Source organism: Dendropsophus ebraccatus, chromosome 5 (genome assembly GCF_027789765.1).
Source record: "Dendropsophus ebraccatus isolate aDenEbr1 chromosome 5, aDenEbr1.pat, whole genome shotgun sequence".
Classification (NCBI taxonomy): Eukaryota; Metazoa; Chordata; class Amphibia; order Anura; family Hylidae; genus Dendropsophus; species Dendropsophus ebraccatus.
Window position 1 is genome coordinate 56,949,653 of NC_091458.1, and position 17,343 is coordinate 56,966,995.

At 40.3% G+C, this 17,343-nt stretch overlaps 1 protein-coding gene across 1 annotated transcript in view; it reads right to left on the reverse strand.

Moving 5' to 3' along the window:
- The window catches only part of PPP1R1A (protein phosphatase 1 regulatory inhibitor subunit 1A), a 132,372-nt gene extending 126,903 nt beyond the window's left edge, over nucleotides 1–5,469 (reverse strand). Inside the window, exon 1 of the mRNA XM_069972217.1 lies at nucleotides 5,404–5,469. The gene's annotated coding sequence lies outside the window, so the exon portion shown is untranslated. The remainder of the gene's footprint in view (nucleotides 1–5,403) is intronic.
- Between the last annotated feature and the right edge of the window lie 11,874 nt (nucleotides 5,470–17,343).

Genomic DNA, 17,343 nt, shown 5'->3' on the forward strand with positions numbered 1-17,343 from the left:
AAAGTAGTAATGACAATTGAAACATGAATTGTACCAAAAATCACAATGAATGACTAACATATGTCCTTCAAGCGTAATGAGAGCCAAGACTACACTACAAAGGGGTAAACAAATAACAAAAATATTAATAAAAAAACGTAAAAACTAAACATAGAACAAGTGTGTGGGGCCATTTTTAATATAATATAATGGCTCCAAAAACCAAAAAACTAGAAACTATTCTCAAACATTTATTCCCATAAAACTAAGTAAGGTCCATCAAAACAACTTGGTCCCAACATGTTTTTCCCTAAAATGGAAGGTTCGTCAGGGGACCAAAAATAGGATACGGAAGAAAGTAACAGGTGTGAAATAAAAATATTGATAACAAAAACTTAAAAGCTAAACATAGAACAGGTGTAGGGACCATTTTTAATATAGTGGCTCCAAATACCAAAAAACGAGGAACTATTCTCAAACATTCATTCCCATGAAACTAAGTATAGTCCATCAAAACAACTTGGTCCCAACATGTTTTCCCCTAAAAAGGAAGGTTCATCAGAGGACAAAAATAGGATACAAAAGAAAGTAACCGGTGTTAAAACAAAGGAATTTACTCTTCTAATAATTATATTTTTTAAGTATTTTTTCGCATATATCTAATAAAGCTCAAGTTTCTGGGTGATACCATCCAGTGCATGTTTCTTTCTTTATTATTATTATTATTATTATTATTATTATTATCCATCATTCATGGTTTCATTGATTTGTGCCTTGAATTCTCTACATGCTTGCTATACAGGCAATGTTGCGGGGAGTTGTACAGTATGAAGCTTAGCACAGAAACCACAGGTGCTGCTGTGGAAATTGTCTACTTTGTACTAGAAATCAAGACATGCATGGAGTGCAGTGTTAGCCCCACATATACTCATTCATTTCTATTATTGTCCCCATGAAATTAAGATGATTAGCTACACTCGGAATATGAATAATTTTATGGAAATAATATATTATTTATGTAGTAATCGTAAATATTTTAGTACTGTTATTACTCCTATAAACTCTAACATTACAATGATAATACAATAATGTCTGGCTATAGAACGGATGGCACATTTACCAGCTTTTTGGATCTGGTACAAGTGGTGGCTTGGGGGAGTTTCCTCCTCTCATAAATCTATTATTGTAATACATTTTTTTAAGTGAAGCTCATTAGAGTTAAGGAGATGAAGCTTTACGAGTATAGAGACACCATTATTTGCAAGGTACTTCAAGAAGAGTTCAAGGAAGAATGCTAGAATGAAAATAATTATATAAGATGTCAAAACATGAACCAAGCGATATTTCATGTGAAGTCTGTTTATTTTACATTTTCTCCCTTCCCTTCTCTTCAGTGCCTTTGGCATTTGATGTAAATTACATGAAATGCTTAAATTCAGCAAAAGTCTGGTTGCTAGGAATGGACATTGCTTATGATTTAAAAAAACAAAGAGAAAGACGTTAATGCATCAAAGGGAAAACAGAAGTCCCTATAATTAGCGAAATGTATTATTATTGTTATTATGTTATACAGAAAAAATCTATAGAAATGGAAAACATTATTGCTGTTCTAAAATAAAATGAAATGTAAAAAATGTAATTGATTTTCTTGTCTGCATTTCACTTCCTCTCCCTAAAAGGATCCTAAACTTAGCAACAAGAACTAGGTGGCACCTGAATATTAAAGGGAAGCTTACAGCAGGTTAGAAGACTCTAACCTGTTGTTACATTCCCATTGGGCCTTTTATGCTGAGAATAAGGTCATTTTCTTAGCTATCCAGCCTGCTCCTTCTCTAGAATATTCATCTGGCTTCAATTATGCCTGTAGAGTTTTGCCTCTATATTTACAAGGAGGGGCAGATTGGTCAGGTGAATCAGTGCTTTAAAGGCTGGTAGTTCCGCCCCCAGTACACCAAACAGCCTAATTTGCATATTGATGGGCAAAAAAAGATAACCCCAAAACAGCGATGAGGATGAAGTTAAGAAAATTACCTCATTCTCAGTGTACCAGGACAGATAGGAACATAACAGCAGGTTAAAGTCTTCTAATCCATTGTCAATGTCCCTTTAGGACATTTTATGGTAGTTTTCTTTACCAGCAAAGAAAAATCAGGTTTTGTGGGGGAAAAAAAGAAGAAATGTTTTGTATCTGTCAATAGATGGTAAAAGTTTTTTTGTTAGCCACATTTTTGTGTACATCAAAATTAAACATACTGTATTGTAAAGGAAACAGTGAAACAGAGACAAAAACCCTTAGGGCTCTATTACACAGGACGATTGTCATGCAAAAAATCGTTATATCGTTTAAATTTAAACGATAATTGTTCTGTGTAATTGCAGGCAACGATCAAAAAATTGTTCGTATGTCGTGGATTGTTGATTTAGGTCTGAACCTAAAATTATCATTAATCGTTGGCTAATCGTTCGCTGTAATTCCACATTCCTTCACTCAAGTTCTGCATTTGTTCACTAAGTGTTTAGTGTAATTGCACATTGTGCATTGTTTTGCTGGGACCAGAAGGAGTAAAGGATCATAGTAATGATCGTAGTTAGAGATGAGCGAACCTCGAGCATGCTTGAGTCCATCCGAACCCGAACTTTCGGCATTTGATTAGGGGTGGCTGCTGAAGTTGGATAAAGCCCTAAGGCTATGTGGAAAACATGGATATAGTCATTGGCTGTATCCATGTTTTCCAGACAACCTTAGAGCTTTATTCAACTTCAGCAGCCCCCGCTAATCAAATGCCGATCGTTCGGGTTCGGATCGACTCAAACCCGAACCCGGTTCGCTCATCTCTAATCGTAGTAACTATCGTATCTAATGACCATCATTCTGTGTAATATGGTGAACGATTTCAGGTTAACGATAGAAAGTCTCGTTTGCAATCGTTTATCGATTAATTCATTAATTGTTAAAAATCGCTCTGTGTAATAGGACCCTTACACTAAAACACTTACTCATTGACTAAGCACTAGGATTGTTCAGGCCCCAAAATCATCATCATTAAAGACAAGATAAGAAAAGATTATCCTTTAATAGTCCCATCATGGGGAAATTCACTGTTTTACAACAGCATAGAGATTACACATACAAAAAGCTCCAAGGTAAAGGCATTACAGTGACAGTAAGTACGAAGAAAAACGGTAAAAAGATACAAAGGTAGGAAGGATATCACAAGCTTAAAATATTTTACTTCTCTGTATGGAATGATCTCTGCTTGGGTCGGTGTTGATTGTACAGATTAACTGCTCCTTCTTGCACTGTGTGTGATGCAGTCGGTCACTGACAATACTGCCCAGTGCTATTATGGTCACATGCATGGGATGGGAGTTATTCTCCAGCATGCAGCTCACCATGGACATTATCTTTCTGTCCCCCACCACCTGCACTGGGTCGAGGGGTCTTCCGAGGACAGAGCTGGCGCTTCTAGTCAGCTTGTCAAGTCTGTTTCTATTTCTGGTTGATATGCTACTCCCCCGGTAGGCCACTCCGGAGAAGATGACTGATGCCACTACAAAGTTGAAAATGGCCCTTAGAAGTGCCCCCTAAACAGTCTCCCTATATCTTTGCAAAAGGTACTGCTAACAATCAGTGGGGGGCAGCAGTCAGTGGGGGCAGCCATTCACTACCAGTTATTGGATCATCTAAGGGTGTGTTTACACGTTCTGATTTTTCATTGCAATAATGGAATATAAATCCAGGAGCAGATGATAAATGTAGGACACATAAAAGGCTTTTATTCAAGAATTGTAATAAGAAAATCTGAACATATGATCATTTAGGCTATGTTTACACAACGTTCTTTTTATGAAAAAAACAGCAACTGTGTCTAAGTTACATAATGGCTATTCTTTTTATAATGCAATGATTTGCATTGAAGTCAATGCAAACAACAGCCGTTTTAACACAATGTATTGAACAACGGCCGCAGCAAGCAACATTGATTATGTCAATTATTTCTGGCCATTGTCCATAGACTTCAATGCAATTTTCACTGGGGATAGGACTACCTCCCTCAGTGCACCATTTGCCCAGGCTGGCCCACCCTCTCTAATGAATATTGATCCAGCGCTCTGCACTGAAATCACTCCGGTGCTCATCATAGCATAGCACCAGATGAATATTCATTAGGATGGGCTGACTGAGGTGGATTGGTGCACTTAGGGTGGTAGTCCTGTCCCCAGTGCACCAAACTGCCTCATTTGCATATCTAACAAAAAAATTGTACTGAGTATTACGGTAAGAAAATTATCTTCATCCTTAGCGCCCTATGATGCTTCTAGCCTGCTAATAAGACGAGGTGTGGTAGGAGAATAGAAAAATTTAAAAAAATGTTTTTATTCCTAGAAACAGCAGCACCTTTGTTCTTTGACATACAGTATAGAAAAGGTTGACGCTGCTTCTGAAACAAAACCAACCAATCTTACACTCAGTCGACCCCAGAGGCTAGTAAACAATAGTGCTGTTTGTACTTTACAAGAGTAGACCACAAAAAAAAACACTAAGTCCCATTCACAATCTGCACCTCACTGACACTCATGATACACTTACCTGGCAGCACTAACACCAATGCAAAACTCAGCTCTGCTACCTCTGTGTTGCACAGAACATACAATTTAAACCTAATTTGCTCAACTAGTGTGGATACAGGAAAGTACAGTGTATACCATAGAGTGAACCATAGAAGCCTGCAATGAATGAAATGAGATTTAAACTACAATGTATCTACTTTACTAGTAGCGTCTAAATGTGCTGTAAACACTTTGATGATTTTTCCAACACAAAATGTTCCCATGAATGTAATAAGATTCCTGACACAGTCTCTATATATATGTAAATGCTCAGGATTTCTATAGTCTCAACCAAAACATTAACCATTTCCATCCTGCAGCAAACACCTAACCATGTGCATACAGCTCAGGCTAAGCAGTTAATAAGCATCAATAGTAGCGTCAGCCTTTACGTATTAATATTCATTGTATTCATTAGATTACTATAGAATGGCACTCCCATCTCATAGACGCAGCTGCACAGCATTGGGAACCATAGCAATCCAGCAGGATTTAATTACAGTTTGGAGTTGGCATGTGACCTTTTCAGTGTTGTATCCCCCTCACCTCTCCACTGGCAACATCTCCCTTCATGCCCGTACACCTTCCTCTTCTTCTTTACACTTTTCTTCTTCTATTACTCTCACACCTTAGAGACATCTCCATCGAAATCTGTCACTTTATTTCAGTTTCCCCCATTGCTTGCTATATTGTTTCCTCCTATCTACCCTGCACACATTGCTCATCTTTTTATAGATGTGACCCACACCATCTATTCTATAAGCCTGCCCCCATGTCTGCACAAAGCTTGCTGCTCCTGTCCCCCAGCCTCACCTGCTCTGCTGCCTCTGGGTCCAGATGTGGCTCCAGAAGTGGTACAGTAAACTGGATCTTTCTGGGACTGTTAGGTTCCATCCTGTGTGTGTGTGTATCTCCTGCTTTATCCCAGGGTCAGTCAGTTCTCTGCAGGGATCTGCTGCTGCTCAGCTTCTGCTTTCTGAGGTTACAAGGATTTTGCCAGCCCCTTATCTCCTCCTGTCTTCACTCTCAGAGCAGAGAGGAGGATTGGTTGAACATAAGCAGCCAGTATTCCCCCAGCTCCCCCCTCCCCTTAGTACACAGACTGTCATACATTCACACACATGGAAGCGGAATATAAGCTTCCTCCAGTATACAAACAACCTTGTACATGCCAGTACTGCTGATGTTAATGTTAAAATATTTATCACTGTTCTCTTTCCTATTCAATAGACTGAAAGAACATGAAAAGTTTCAGCCCTAATATTCTAATCATTTCCAGCTGACTGGATCCTTCAGGTAAAGCCGCCTGCTGAGGATACACTTGCTTATGTATTTGTCTGTTTGATGGACCTCCGTTTTCATTGCTTTTTTTCCAGTCATCATGTTTCACTTACCTAATAGCTATCCTTTCTGCTCATCAAAACCTCTTTTTCCTCTTGCAGATTGATGTTTCCTTTCTCAGTGAACAGTAATACTACACGAGCCCATTCTCCTCATTACCATTTATTCATTCTAATGGTAACAGACCCAGGAGGAGGCAGGAGGACTCTATAGATAAATGTAAAGCAATGTTCATCTTTATATTTGCTGAAATGCTTGCTTTAACTGTAAGCGCCATCTGATAATAAACTGCAATGTCCAAATCTCCATAGCTTCCTTGCTTTACCCATCAACAGCCTATAAAAGTTTAGAATAGTAGAAGTCTGTTGTGTATAAAGCAACTAGGAACTAGGAAATAACAGCAATCCCCGATTATCAGGACACAGCCAACAAGCAGCCAGGCATCATCAGATCCATCTGTAGCCACATCTTTATTTATGGCATATTCTGGCTACAATATTGCAGCCAGTTTCCAGCTGGAGATGACACCAGCACTGGGAGCTGGGAGCACCAGTGTAGTATATGGCTAACTCCTATGTGCAAAGTGAATTATGCTCTGAACACTAATAAGTGTAAGAAGTGGAGGTCAACCATCTCGCTAAACCATAATGGAGAGCTGCAAGCCTTGTCGTGGTCGTTCATCTGAATGTTGGCCATGTAATGTTCTATTCCCATAATGGCTCCTGCAGAGAAATGCCTGGTTGGCTTTGGTTTCCTCTGGCAGAAACATAGAAGATTGTTGGCAGAAAAAGACCACTGGGTCCATCTAGTCTGCCCTTTTAGTATTTCCTTTCTTATTATCTTAGGATAGATATATGTTTATTCCAGGCAGGTTTAACCCCTTAAGGTCAAAGCCAATTTACATTTTTGCGCTTTTGCTTTTTCCATTTTATGTTTAAAAGTCCATAGCGCTTGCATTTTTTCACCTAGAGACTTATTTGAGCCCTTATTTTTTGCGAAACCAATTGTACTTTGCAATGACAGGCATTATTTTTCCATAAAATATGCTGCGAAACCGGAAAAAAATCATTTGCGCTGTCAAATTGAAAAAAGTTGTTTTGATTTCGGGGAGTTTTGCATTTACGCCGTTCGCCCTATGGTAAAACTGACTGGTTATGCATGTTTCTCAAGTTGTTACGATTACTATGATATATAACATGTATAACTTTTATATTATCTGATGGCTTTTAAAAAATTCAAACCATTGTTAACAAATATATGTTCCTTAAAATCGCTCCATTCCCAGGCTTATGACGCTTTTATCCTTTGGTCTATGGGGCTGTGTGAGGTGTCATTTTTTGCGCCATGATGTAATCTTTCTATCGGTACCTTGATTGCGCATATACGACTTTTTGATCACTTTTTATTACATTTTATCTGGATTTGATGCGACCAAAAATGCGCAATTTTGCACTTTGGAATTTTTTTTGCGCTGGCGCCGTTTACCGTGCGAGATCAGGAATGTGATTTATTAATAGTTCGGGCGATTACGTGCGCGGCGATACCAAATATGTTTATTTATTTATTTGTTTATTTAATAATTTATATTTATAAAATGGGAAAAGGGGGGTGATTTGGACTTTTATTAGGGGAGGGGATTTTTTATTAATAAAAAAACTTTTTTACTTTTTTTTTTACATAAACTAGAAGTCCCCCTGGGGGACTTGTATATCCACAGCAATGACCTCTCATAGGATCAATGCTGTGTATATACACAGCAAAGATCATTGTAATCGGTCATAGATTGCTATGGCCTGCTGCAGGCCATAGCAATCTATTGCCGAGCCGGGATCAGCGTCAGTGCGACGCTGAGGCCCGGGCCGGCCAGAAGAACGGATCTCCCCCCCGCGATCGCATCGCGGGGGGGAGATCCGTGCCACTAGACACCAGGGATGTTTTTCATAAAGCACTTAATTAGCCGGCGCGGCAACGGGACCCGCGCCGGCTAATAGAGGCACTCCCCGGCTGCAGATTGCAGCCGGGATCGGGGCCGTTCAGAGCGTGGTCCCGGCGGGACCCCGCTCTGAACACCCCCCGCGGCACCATGACGTACCAGGTACGTCATGGGTCGCTAAGGGGTTAAATTCTGTTACTGTAGATTTACCAACCACATCTACGGGAAGTTTGATCCAAGCATCTACTACTCTTTCAGTAAAGTAAAATTTTCTCACATTGTTTCTTAGTTTTCCCCCAACTAACCTCTCACTGTGTCCTCTTGTTCTTGAGCTCAGTTTTTTTTTCTAAAAACACTTCCCTCCGAAACTTTATTTAGTCCTCTAACATACTTAAAGGTTACAATCATGTCCCCCCCTTTCCCTTCTTTCCTCCAGACTATACAGATTCAAATCCTTAAGTCTTTCCTGATATGTTTTATGCCCTGATTATGTTTTATGTTTTTGGACCCGTTCTAATTTATAAATATCTTTTTGTAAGTGAGGTCTCCAGAACTGGACACAGTATTCCAGATGTGGTCTCACCAGAGCTCTATACAGCGGGATCACAATCTCTATACCTATAGCCATACAGCCCAGTATATGATTTGCTTTCCCCACCAAAGAATAGGTCACCAATGTTTGGTCAATGAGGAGCCTCTCCAGTCAATACATTGAAGAACAATGCCGCTACCATTTACTTGAATAGGGCTGAGCGGCACTACCAGATACAGCAGCCTATGTGGACTATGTAACTAATAAAGGGGACATTCGACTACATTTTGATTATCACATATTGATCGTAGCAGACTAAAATATATGGATAAATTCAGAAATAAATGATAATGCTTGTGATGAATGAGCCCTGGTTTGCTTCCTGAACTGTTGATCCTTTTGTTTCATTACTTATTGAGGATCTGACATAACTCAGGCCTTGAACGTTTCATTTTTAAACTATTACAAAGTTGATAATTTCCCAACAATTACAAATCATGAGAAAAAGAAGTTTAGTTTTTACAAATGTAGAATGGAAGTTTACATGAAAAGTTACCATTTACCTGTTACTCATAAATTAACTTTTGACTTGTCCTACGAATCTCCACTGATCAGTACAATCCGCACTTCTCTCTCCATTCTGTGTTACCTGGACGGCCCCATTGACTTGCATTGGGAGTCGGGGAGAGAGCATGGCAGCACATGTCTTTGCCTGACTGTCAGTCAAATCCAATTCTTTCACTTCACTATAGTCTATAAAGCAAAACAGTTGGATCTTCGGCCAGCCAGGAAATGGAGAGCACTACTAAGGTCTCAGAGGGTCTGATGACATATCAAAAGGTATTGCAAATGACAGTAACACTTCTTCCCCACACTTCTCAGCCAATTAAAACCAGTCTACTAGTTCTCACTATTTTCCATTATGCAGTGCTTCTCCTTGATTCGACCATTTGCATGCCTGCCCCCTTAGCCTTCTTTCCTGCCCACTGCTGTCATTACTATTTTACAGCACACATAAAACTACCTACAGAAGTGGCCCCAAAGCCCCCCGCCTCCCCCCATCGCAGATGACAGCTCCAGCTCCCTCGCGCTGCACCCACACAGCCCCCCACCTCCCCGCCTATTCCCTGGTACCGAAGACAGCTCCAGCTCCCTCCTGCTGCGGTACAAAGCCCCCCTGCAGCACTGGAGGGAGCAGAGCCCGGAGCTGTCATCTGTGATCAGGGGAAAGGGGGACTGTGTACCACAGCAGGAGGGAGCCAGACCCTGGAGTTGTCTTCTGTGATCGAGGGGCTGTGCGCCGCAGCAGAAGGGAGCTGGACCTTGAAGCTGTCTTCTGTGACTAGGGGGAGGCGGAGGTGGAGGGCAGCAGTCAGATGTCCTCAGTCACTTCAGTTGGTAGGGTTATAATTGCTAACTCAGCCCATTGAAGAGAGGGAGGACACTAGATCCTTGGTGGGGGCCAGGAGGAAGGAGTGTGTCGGAGTGGACTCTGTTTAGCTCCTTTTTTGCATGCAGAAGGGGTGAGTCTGCAGAAAAAGCACCAAAACCGGTCAACAAATAATAACTTTCTTTGACCAATATGTAAAGCTATGGGTGGGCTATTACATGATGTAAAAAAGATTTGGGGGGCAATACTCCTTACATACAAATCTAAGTAATCATACTGTACATATCTTGGTCATTTTGTCCGTCAACTTGAGTAAGAGCTGGAAATGCTACTAACCACCAGGGACTAAAAGCTGAGAACATAGATGACCAGTAAGAACTAATGACATCAGAGTTCATATATACAGAGTGACCCTGACACCAGAGATCACATATTACAAACACAATAAGTATAGTACTCTAATGATCCACTGGGACTAAAGCTCCTTTTACATGGGCACATGACACCCTGATCGACAATGAAAAAGATCATCAACGTTTGCTAGAAGGATCCTTTACAGAGACCAGTTATTGTGAGTTTTCTTCCATTACTGTCAGCAGCACATCACTACTTTTGTTTCTAGGCTGATCACTATGACATGTAAAGAACCGTAAAATCGTAATTTAACTGTAACCATCTAAACATATAACAATTTATAGCAGCACACTCAACAGTTCTTACAAGCGATCATCCCCCAAATAAACCTCTTACCACATTCCCTATTATGGCGTATAGAGAACCCACTTCTCCACAGGTGTCAGTGATAGGATGAGTGGACATTTACTCAGAGAAAAGATGGGAACCAGGTAAGATGCTCCATAGTCACAGTAGTGCACTGCTACATACACGGAATAACTTGTTTCATGCTTACAATCAGTACTCGGACTCGGGGAGCTCAGGCAAGTGGGTATCCAATATTATATATATATATATATATATATATATATATATATATATATATATACAATTTTTACTAAGCCATCCTGAGAACTTGTATTTTGACAGATTTAAATGTGATGGTATTAAATAAATTATGTAAAGTAATTACTGTAGATACGGTGTAATCAAACTGGATAAAATAAATATTTGTCAGAGACAACTAAACAATAATACACAAAATAGAACCTATCCAAAGTAGATTACCTTTACTGCATTAGTAATTTGGATGCAAACTGTGTAGCATATTACTTTACAGGTCCAGATCCCTGCATGAGCCAGTGATAATGAAACATTATGAGAAATGTAGTAGCAAAACTTTCCTCTTATTCAGAGGCAAATTAAAACGGGTACAATGCTGCATTGTGTTATGGGCGTCCACATGTAAGGACTGCTTTGTAGGATGTCTTTGTGACTTAGGATGTTTTGTGAAATATGTGACTATATCTCTTTATTGATGTCCTTTTATTATTTTTGGAGTGTCATTGAAGAGTTTAAGCACACACGTTATCTTTTCTTAAGGAAGTCGTAATGAAAATACTTGAATTATATATTACTTGCTTCTTTCTGTATGGGTACAAGACCAATTGTAAAGCATACTCGTTTTTATAGAGTTATACAATGTGAGGCTTACCTTTCTCTTTCTCCCTGAACAAAGGGGTCTGCCTTGATTTTCCATCACAACCAATCCCTATCACCACTGACATCATCTGTTGGTGGATGCTCTAGGGCCCCGTGCACCTTTTACAGGCAGCCGAGCGGGGGGTTCGGCTAACATAAGTCTAAAGTGAATGGGGACTTTTAGATTCAAGACCATGTTCTAGATACCAGAAAATCAAAGGTGGTCAACTCTTTCTGCTCTACAACATGTTACCTGCAGATCAAACACCATCTTCAACCTGATAGGTTCCTTCAAGTCGTTACATATTGCTATTGCTAAAGTCATGATCCCATACAGAAGTTTGCAGTAATTAAAGGCACTATAAGGCTATGTTGACACAATGATTGTTCTGCAGCTGCCTTTTCAGACGGCCGCAAAACGACAGCGTGTGAACATAGCCTAAAGAGGGGAAATATTCTGCCCAACATGGCATTGGTTGTAGCAGACAGATGCTACAGCTTTACAATATATATTTTCCAATGTGTCCAAATACTGATAATCTACAGGTTTAGTAAACAATGTATTTGGTTAGTCAATTCATTTATTTAGGCTATGTTCACACATTGATTATTTTGCGGTTGTCTTTTGCCATAAAAATGATGGCCGTCCAAAAATACAGCCATAGGCTATGTGCACACAATGTATATTTTCGTAAAACTATGGCCATTGTTATCGATTTCAAAAACGGTCATGATTAATACAAAAATATACGTTGCATTGCTGTCTATGGAATCCTGGCCGGAGTGTATGCACATGGTATACCCTCCGGCCGGAATCCCTAGTGGCGCCACGAGAAACTGACATGTCAGTTTTCTGTGGCCGCTATTCAATGAATAGTAGGCGCAGAAAACCCTGTCAGCTTCGGCCACTCGCTCCATAGTGTGCAGTGGGGAGTCCTGATGCAGGAGTGCACGGATACGCCCACATCAGGATCCAGCAGCGTGAAACATCATCCGGTCGTTACTGCAGTACTGGCGGGGATGATCTTTTCTGAGATTGGCTTTTCCATGACCCGGCCGGGTCATGGAATGGCCGTTCTCTTACGAGGTCTGAACATAGCCATAAAATGGACCAAAAAAGATATTGTGAGAACATAGCCTCATTAAGTCATGTACTGCTGGGATAGTTCTGTGAACTCAGAGACACATTCGCTCACAAATTATAATGCATTTATTGGTACCTTGAAGGCATATGGCACGTACAGTAAGAAGTATTTTAATGCACGTTTTAACCAAGAACCAGGAATAGTTATGGGAAGTGATGACATCAGCACATCTGTATCTAACCAGTAATTAAATGTTAAATTGCACAAAGTCCCAACATAGAGATAATTATTTCCTAAAATAAAATAAATATCTTATGTTACAGAAAGCATTAAAGCTAGATCTCGATTGTCCCCAAAAATCATGGGTAACCATGGCAATCATTCAGGGTAGGGTTAATGCACAGAAAGAAAATCTGGTTTGGGAGTTAGAGACTTAGCAGCTAAAAAAAAAAAGAAAAGAAAAAAGTGATATAGTATTTTTGGGGTCCACTTAGTCTTTGCATATATACTGTAATGTCATGGCCAAAAGTTTTGAAAATGACACAAATATTATATTTTCACATGATCTGCTGCCCTCTGGTTTTTTTTATGTGTGTTTGTTAGATGTTTTTATCACATACAGAAATATAATTGCAATCAAGTCAATATTTGCAATGTTGACCCTTCTTCAGGACCTCTGCAATTCTCCCTGGCATGCTCTCAATCAACTTCTGGACCAAATCCTGACTGACAGCCGTCCATTCCTGCACAATCAATGCTTGCATTTTGTCAGAATTTGTTGTTTTTTGTTTGTCCACCCGTCTCTTGATGTTTGACCACAAGTTCTCAATGGGATTAAGATCTGGGGAGTTTCCAGGCCATGGACCCAAAATCTCTATGTTTTGTTCCCTGAGCCATTTAGTTATCACCTTTGCTTTATGGAAAGGTGCTCCATCATGCTGGAAAAGGCATTGTTGATCGCCAAACTGCTCTTGGACGGTTGGGAGAAGTTGCTCTTGGAGGACATTCCGGTACCATTCTTTATTCATGGCTGTGTTTTTAAACAAGACTGTGAGAGAGCTGATTCCCTTGGCTGAGAAGCAACCCCACACATGAATGGTTTCAGGATGCTTTACAGTTGTCATGAGACAAGACTGGTGGTAGCGCTCACCTTGTCTCCTCCGAAAGGGCTGTTTTCCAGATGTCCCAAACAATCGGAAAGGGGATTCATCAGAGAAAATGACTTTGCCCCAGTCCTCAGCAGAACACTCCCTGTACCTTTTGCACAATATCAGTCTGTCCCTGATGTTTTTTTCTGGAGAGAAGTGGCTTCTTTGCTGCCCTCCTTGAGACCAGGCCTTGCTCCAAGAGTCTCCGCCTAACAGTGCGTGCAGATGCACTCACACCTGCCTGCTGCCATTCCTGAGAAAGCTCTGCACTGCTGGTAGCCCGATCCCGCAGCTGAAACACTTTTAAGAGACAGTCCTGGCGCTTTCTGGTCTTTCTTTGGCGCCCTGGAGCCTTTTTGGCAACAATGGAACCTCTCTCCTTGAAGTTCTTGATGATGCGATAAATTGTTGACTGAGGTGCAATCTTTCTAGCTGTGATACTCTCCCCTGCTAGTCCATTTATGTGCAGTGCAATGATGACTGCACGTGTTTCTTTAGAGATAACCATGGTTAACAGAAGAGAAACAATGATGCCAAGCACCAGCCTTTCTTTTAAAGTGTCCAGTGGTGTCATTCTTACTTAATCATGACAGATTGATCTCCAGGCCTGTCCTCATCAACACCCACACCTGTGTTAATGGAGCAATCACTGAAACGATGTTAGCTGGTCATTTTAAGACAGGGCTGAAATGATGTTGAAATGTGTTTTGGGGGATAAAGTTCATTTTCTAGGCAAATAATAACTTTGCAAGTAATTGCTGTTAAGCTGATCACTCTTTATAACATTCTGGAGTATATGCAAATTGCCATTTTAAAAACTGAAGCAGTAGACTTTGTAAAAATTAATATTTGTATCATTCTCAAAACTTTTGGCCATGACTGTACACACAAACTGAGGACAGAGGTGGTTCTGTTTTTTCAAGAAAGTTAATATGCTTTTTCTGTGGATTTAATAATCCTATGCTCTCAGTAACCCTATGGAAAAGCAGCCATCACTACACACAGTTGCCCAGATTTATCAGTCTGCCTGCAACAATCACAGCTCAGGTTTAATTTCACCATTACTTGTTTAGGCCATGTTCACACACCGTCTTTTTTTGGCCATTTGATATCCCTTTTTAGGACGACCGTCATTTTTACTCAAAACAAGAGCTGTGATTTGTACAATCACGGCCGTTATTGTGAAATAACGGACATTATTAACCTCAACATGACAGCTGCCCTTAAAAACAGAGGTCAATTGGCCAAAAAAGGACGGTGTGTAAACATAGCCTAGGATATAAACCTGAGCTGTGATTGCTTCCTGTGGGAATAACTAGACAGTGTGAGTATCGGGCAGGTTGATACATCTGGACCAGTGTGCGCATTGACAGCCACTTTTCCATAGGCCTTGATAGAACACATTATATACCTATACACTTCAGCTAAAAAATTAGCAGAGCTGTCACCTGTCATGGCATCTGTGCTTTTTATATAAAATTATATTCTATTTTTAATATTAGAAAAAAGAAAAATAATAAATTGGATACATTCATTTTATTTAAAATGTCACTTTTGGTTTAGAATGATGGGTGATCTCACAGTTTTTTCCTTTGTTATTCCAGTATTTTTCCTTCTATTGCCTATTCCTGTGCATACTGTATTAATGACAGCAAAAGGGAGCAAATCAAAAGAAAGCAGCTAGAAGCGACATTTTTATTCATTTTCATTATGAATTTATAGCACAATCAAACATACAATGTGCACAAAAAATGTAAATTGCAAGTCCAACATTAGACAAGTTTGGGAAAATAGTTAAAACGACAAAATATATTGTAAAGTAATCCCAATTACACATTTGTCTCTCTCTTTTAGCCCTATATTATTCCTTGGTCTATACAGTATGTTTCTGTTGTACAAAATGTGGGGGTTAAACTATGGCCCAGTAGAAGCATGAGGCGTAGTGTGAATGGGCCCCAATGCAAAATCTGTAGTAGGGCCCCCCACATACCATCTGCCTTTTATAATACATGTATCTTCTTCTATGTCACAGAGGGCATATGGGTATCGCAAAGGAAACTAAAGAAAAACTAAATGGATACTTCCAACAAAAAAACTTGAAAGAAAGCTTTAAGGACACCGCATGCAAAGCAGGAGTATAACACTAATCCTACATCCTAAGGCTATGTTCACACATAGTGTTCCATCAGTCTTTTGGTCAGTCTTTTTTCAACCAAAACCAGAAGTGGATATAAAACAAAGAAACCGTGAACTCTTTCCACTGTAATGTTCCCCCGAGAGATCCACTCCTGATTTTTGTTGAAAAAATACTGAAAAAAAAACCCACAGTATTTCCATCAATGTGTGAACTTAGTGTAGTGACCCACCAGGCACTACAAAGTTTTATCTGCAATATGACATGTGCTCTGTATAAAGTAACTGTATAATGCTTTATCATTGGTGTCCAGCAGGTGGCAGTGCATTGCCAACATGTTGACAGTGAGCATTGGGACCCAGCGGCCTTCCACCTCAAGTGTGTTGCCTAGGCAACAGTAGGAGGTCTGACAGGTCCTGAGAGGAGTTGAGTAGATGTAGTCGGTGAGGAGGAGCAGACACGTGCTCTCCATCATAGTCAGATATAAGCAGTCGTGTGCTGACTAAAACCTTCAAGTAAGTGAAGTAACCTGCTGAGTGCAGAGCAGGTAAAGCAAGAAGAGAGAGAGGAGAGATTCTAACCAGCCAGATAAAGGCTATAACCACTAAGGCAGAGGGAACCCAATGCTCACTTCATGCAGCCTGACTGGAGAGTGACTGAACACCATTCCAATGTGCTGTATTACTGTGTAAACCAGAAAGTAAAGTCCCTCAGTTATATCACCGTCTATTCATTGTCTCCAAACACTGGAAACCAACCATCTCATTGCTGTGACGACCGCCCGGGGCCTTAGGAGAGCCGGGACCGCTAAGGTAGGAGTAAAGCACCGTGACACTATTGCCCCTGACAACACCACCGGCACCCTATCTGGTCCTAATAGAGCCTCCAGTCCACCGTGCGGACGTTGCATTAGCCTTAACCTTTTTGTCCTTTTGTTCTCCTTCTCACCACAGCAAAAGTAGACCTGGCTTTAATATAGACAAAATAGGATACTATTAGAGATGAGCGAACCGGGTTCGGGTTCGAGTCGATCCGAACCCGAACGATCGGCATTGGATTAGCGGTGGCTGCTGAACTTGGATAAAGCTTTCAGGTTGTCTGGAAAACATGGATACAGCCAATGACTATATCCATGATTTCTACATAGATTTAGGGCTTTATCCAAGTTCAGCAGCCACCGCTAATCAAATGCCGAAAGTTCGGGTTCGGATCCACTCGAGCATGCTCGAGGTTCGCTCATCTCTAGATACTATAGGCCTCATTTATCAAAACTGTCCAAAATGAAATGGTCATGTTGCCTACTATTGGTCTCTTTGGGCAAAAAGTAAAGTTTTTCTGTTAAAGTAAAGTTTTTCTGTCATAAGTAAAATGCAATGTTTTTGCATTATATTTTAAAATTGTGTTGGCACAAATACTGTCTGTGTAATTGGTTTATGTAAGTGTATTTAAATTATTTTTGTCCTTATCTTTGGGTTCTTTGTGTCTTTCCTGTGATTCCATGTAGGGACATTTTTTACTTGTGAAGATGCACAATACATATGAGATGTCGTGGGAGAGAAGAGTCACGATTGTTGGGTTCCCACTGATACGGTTG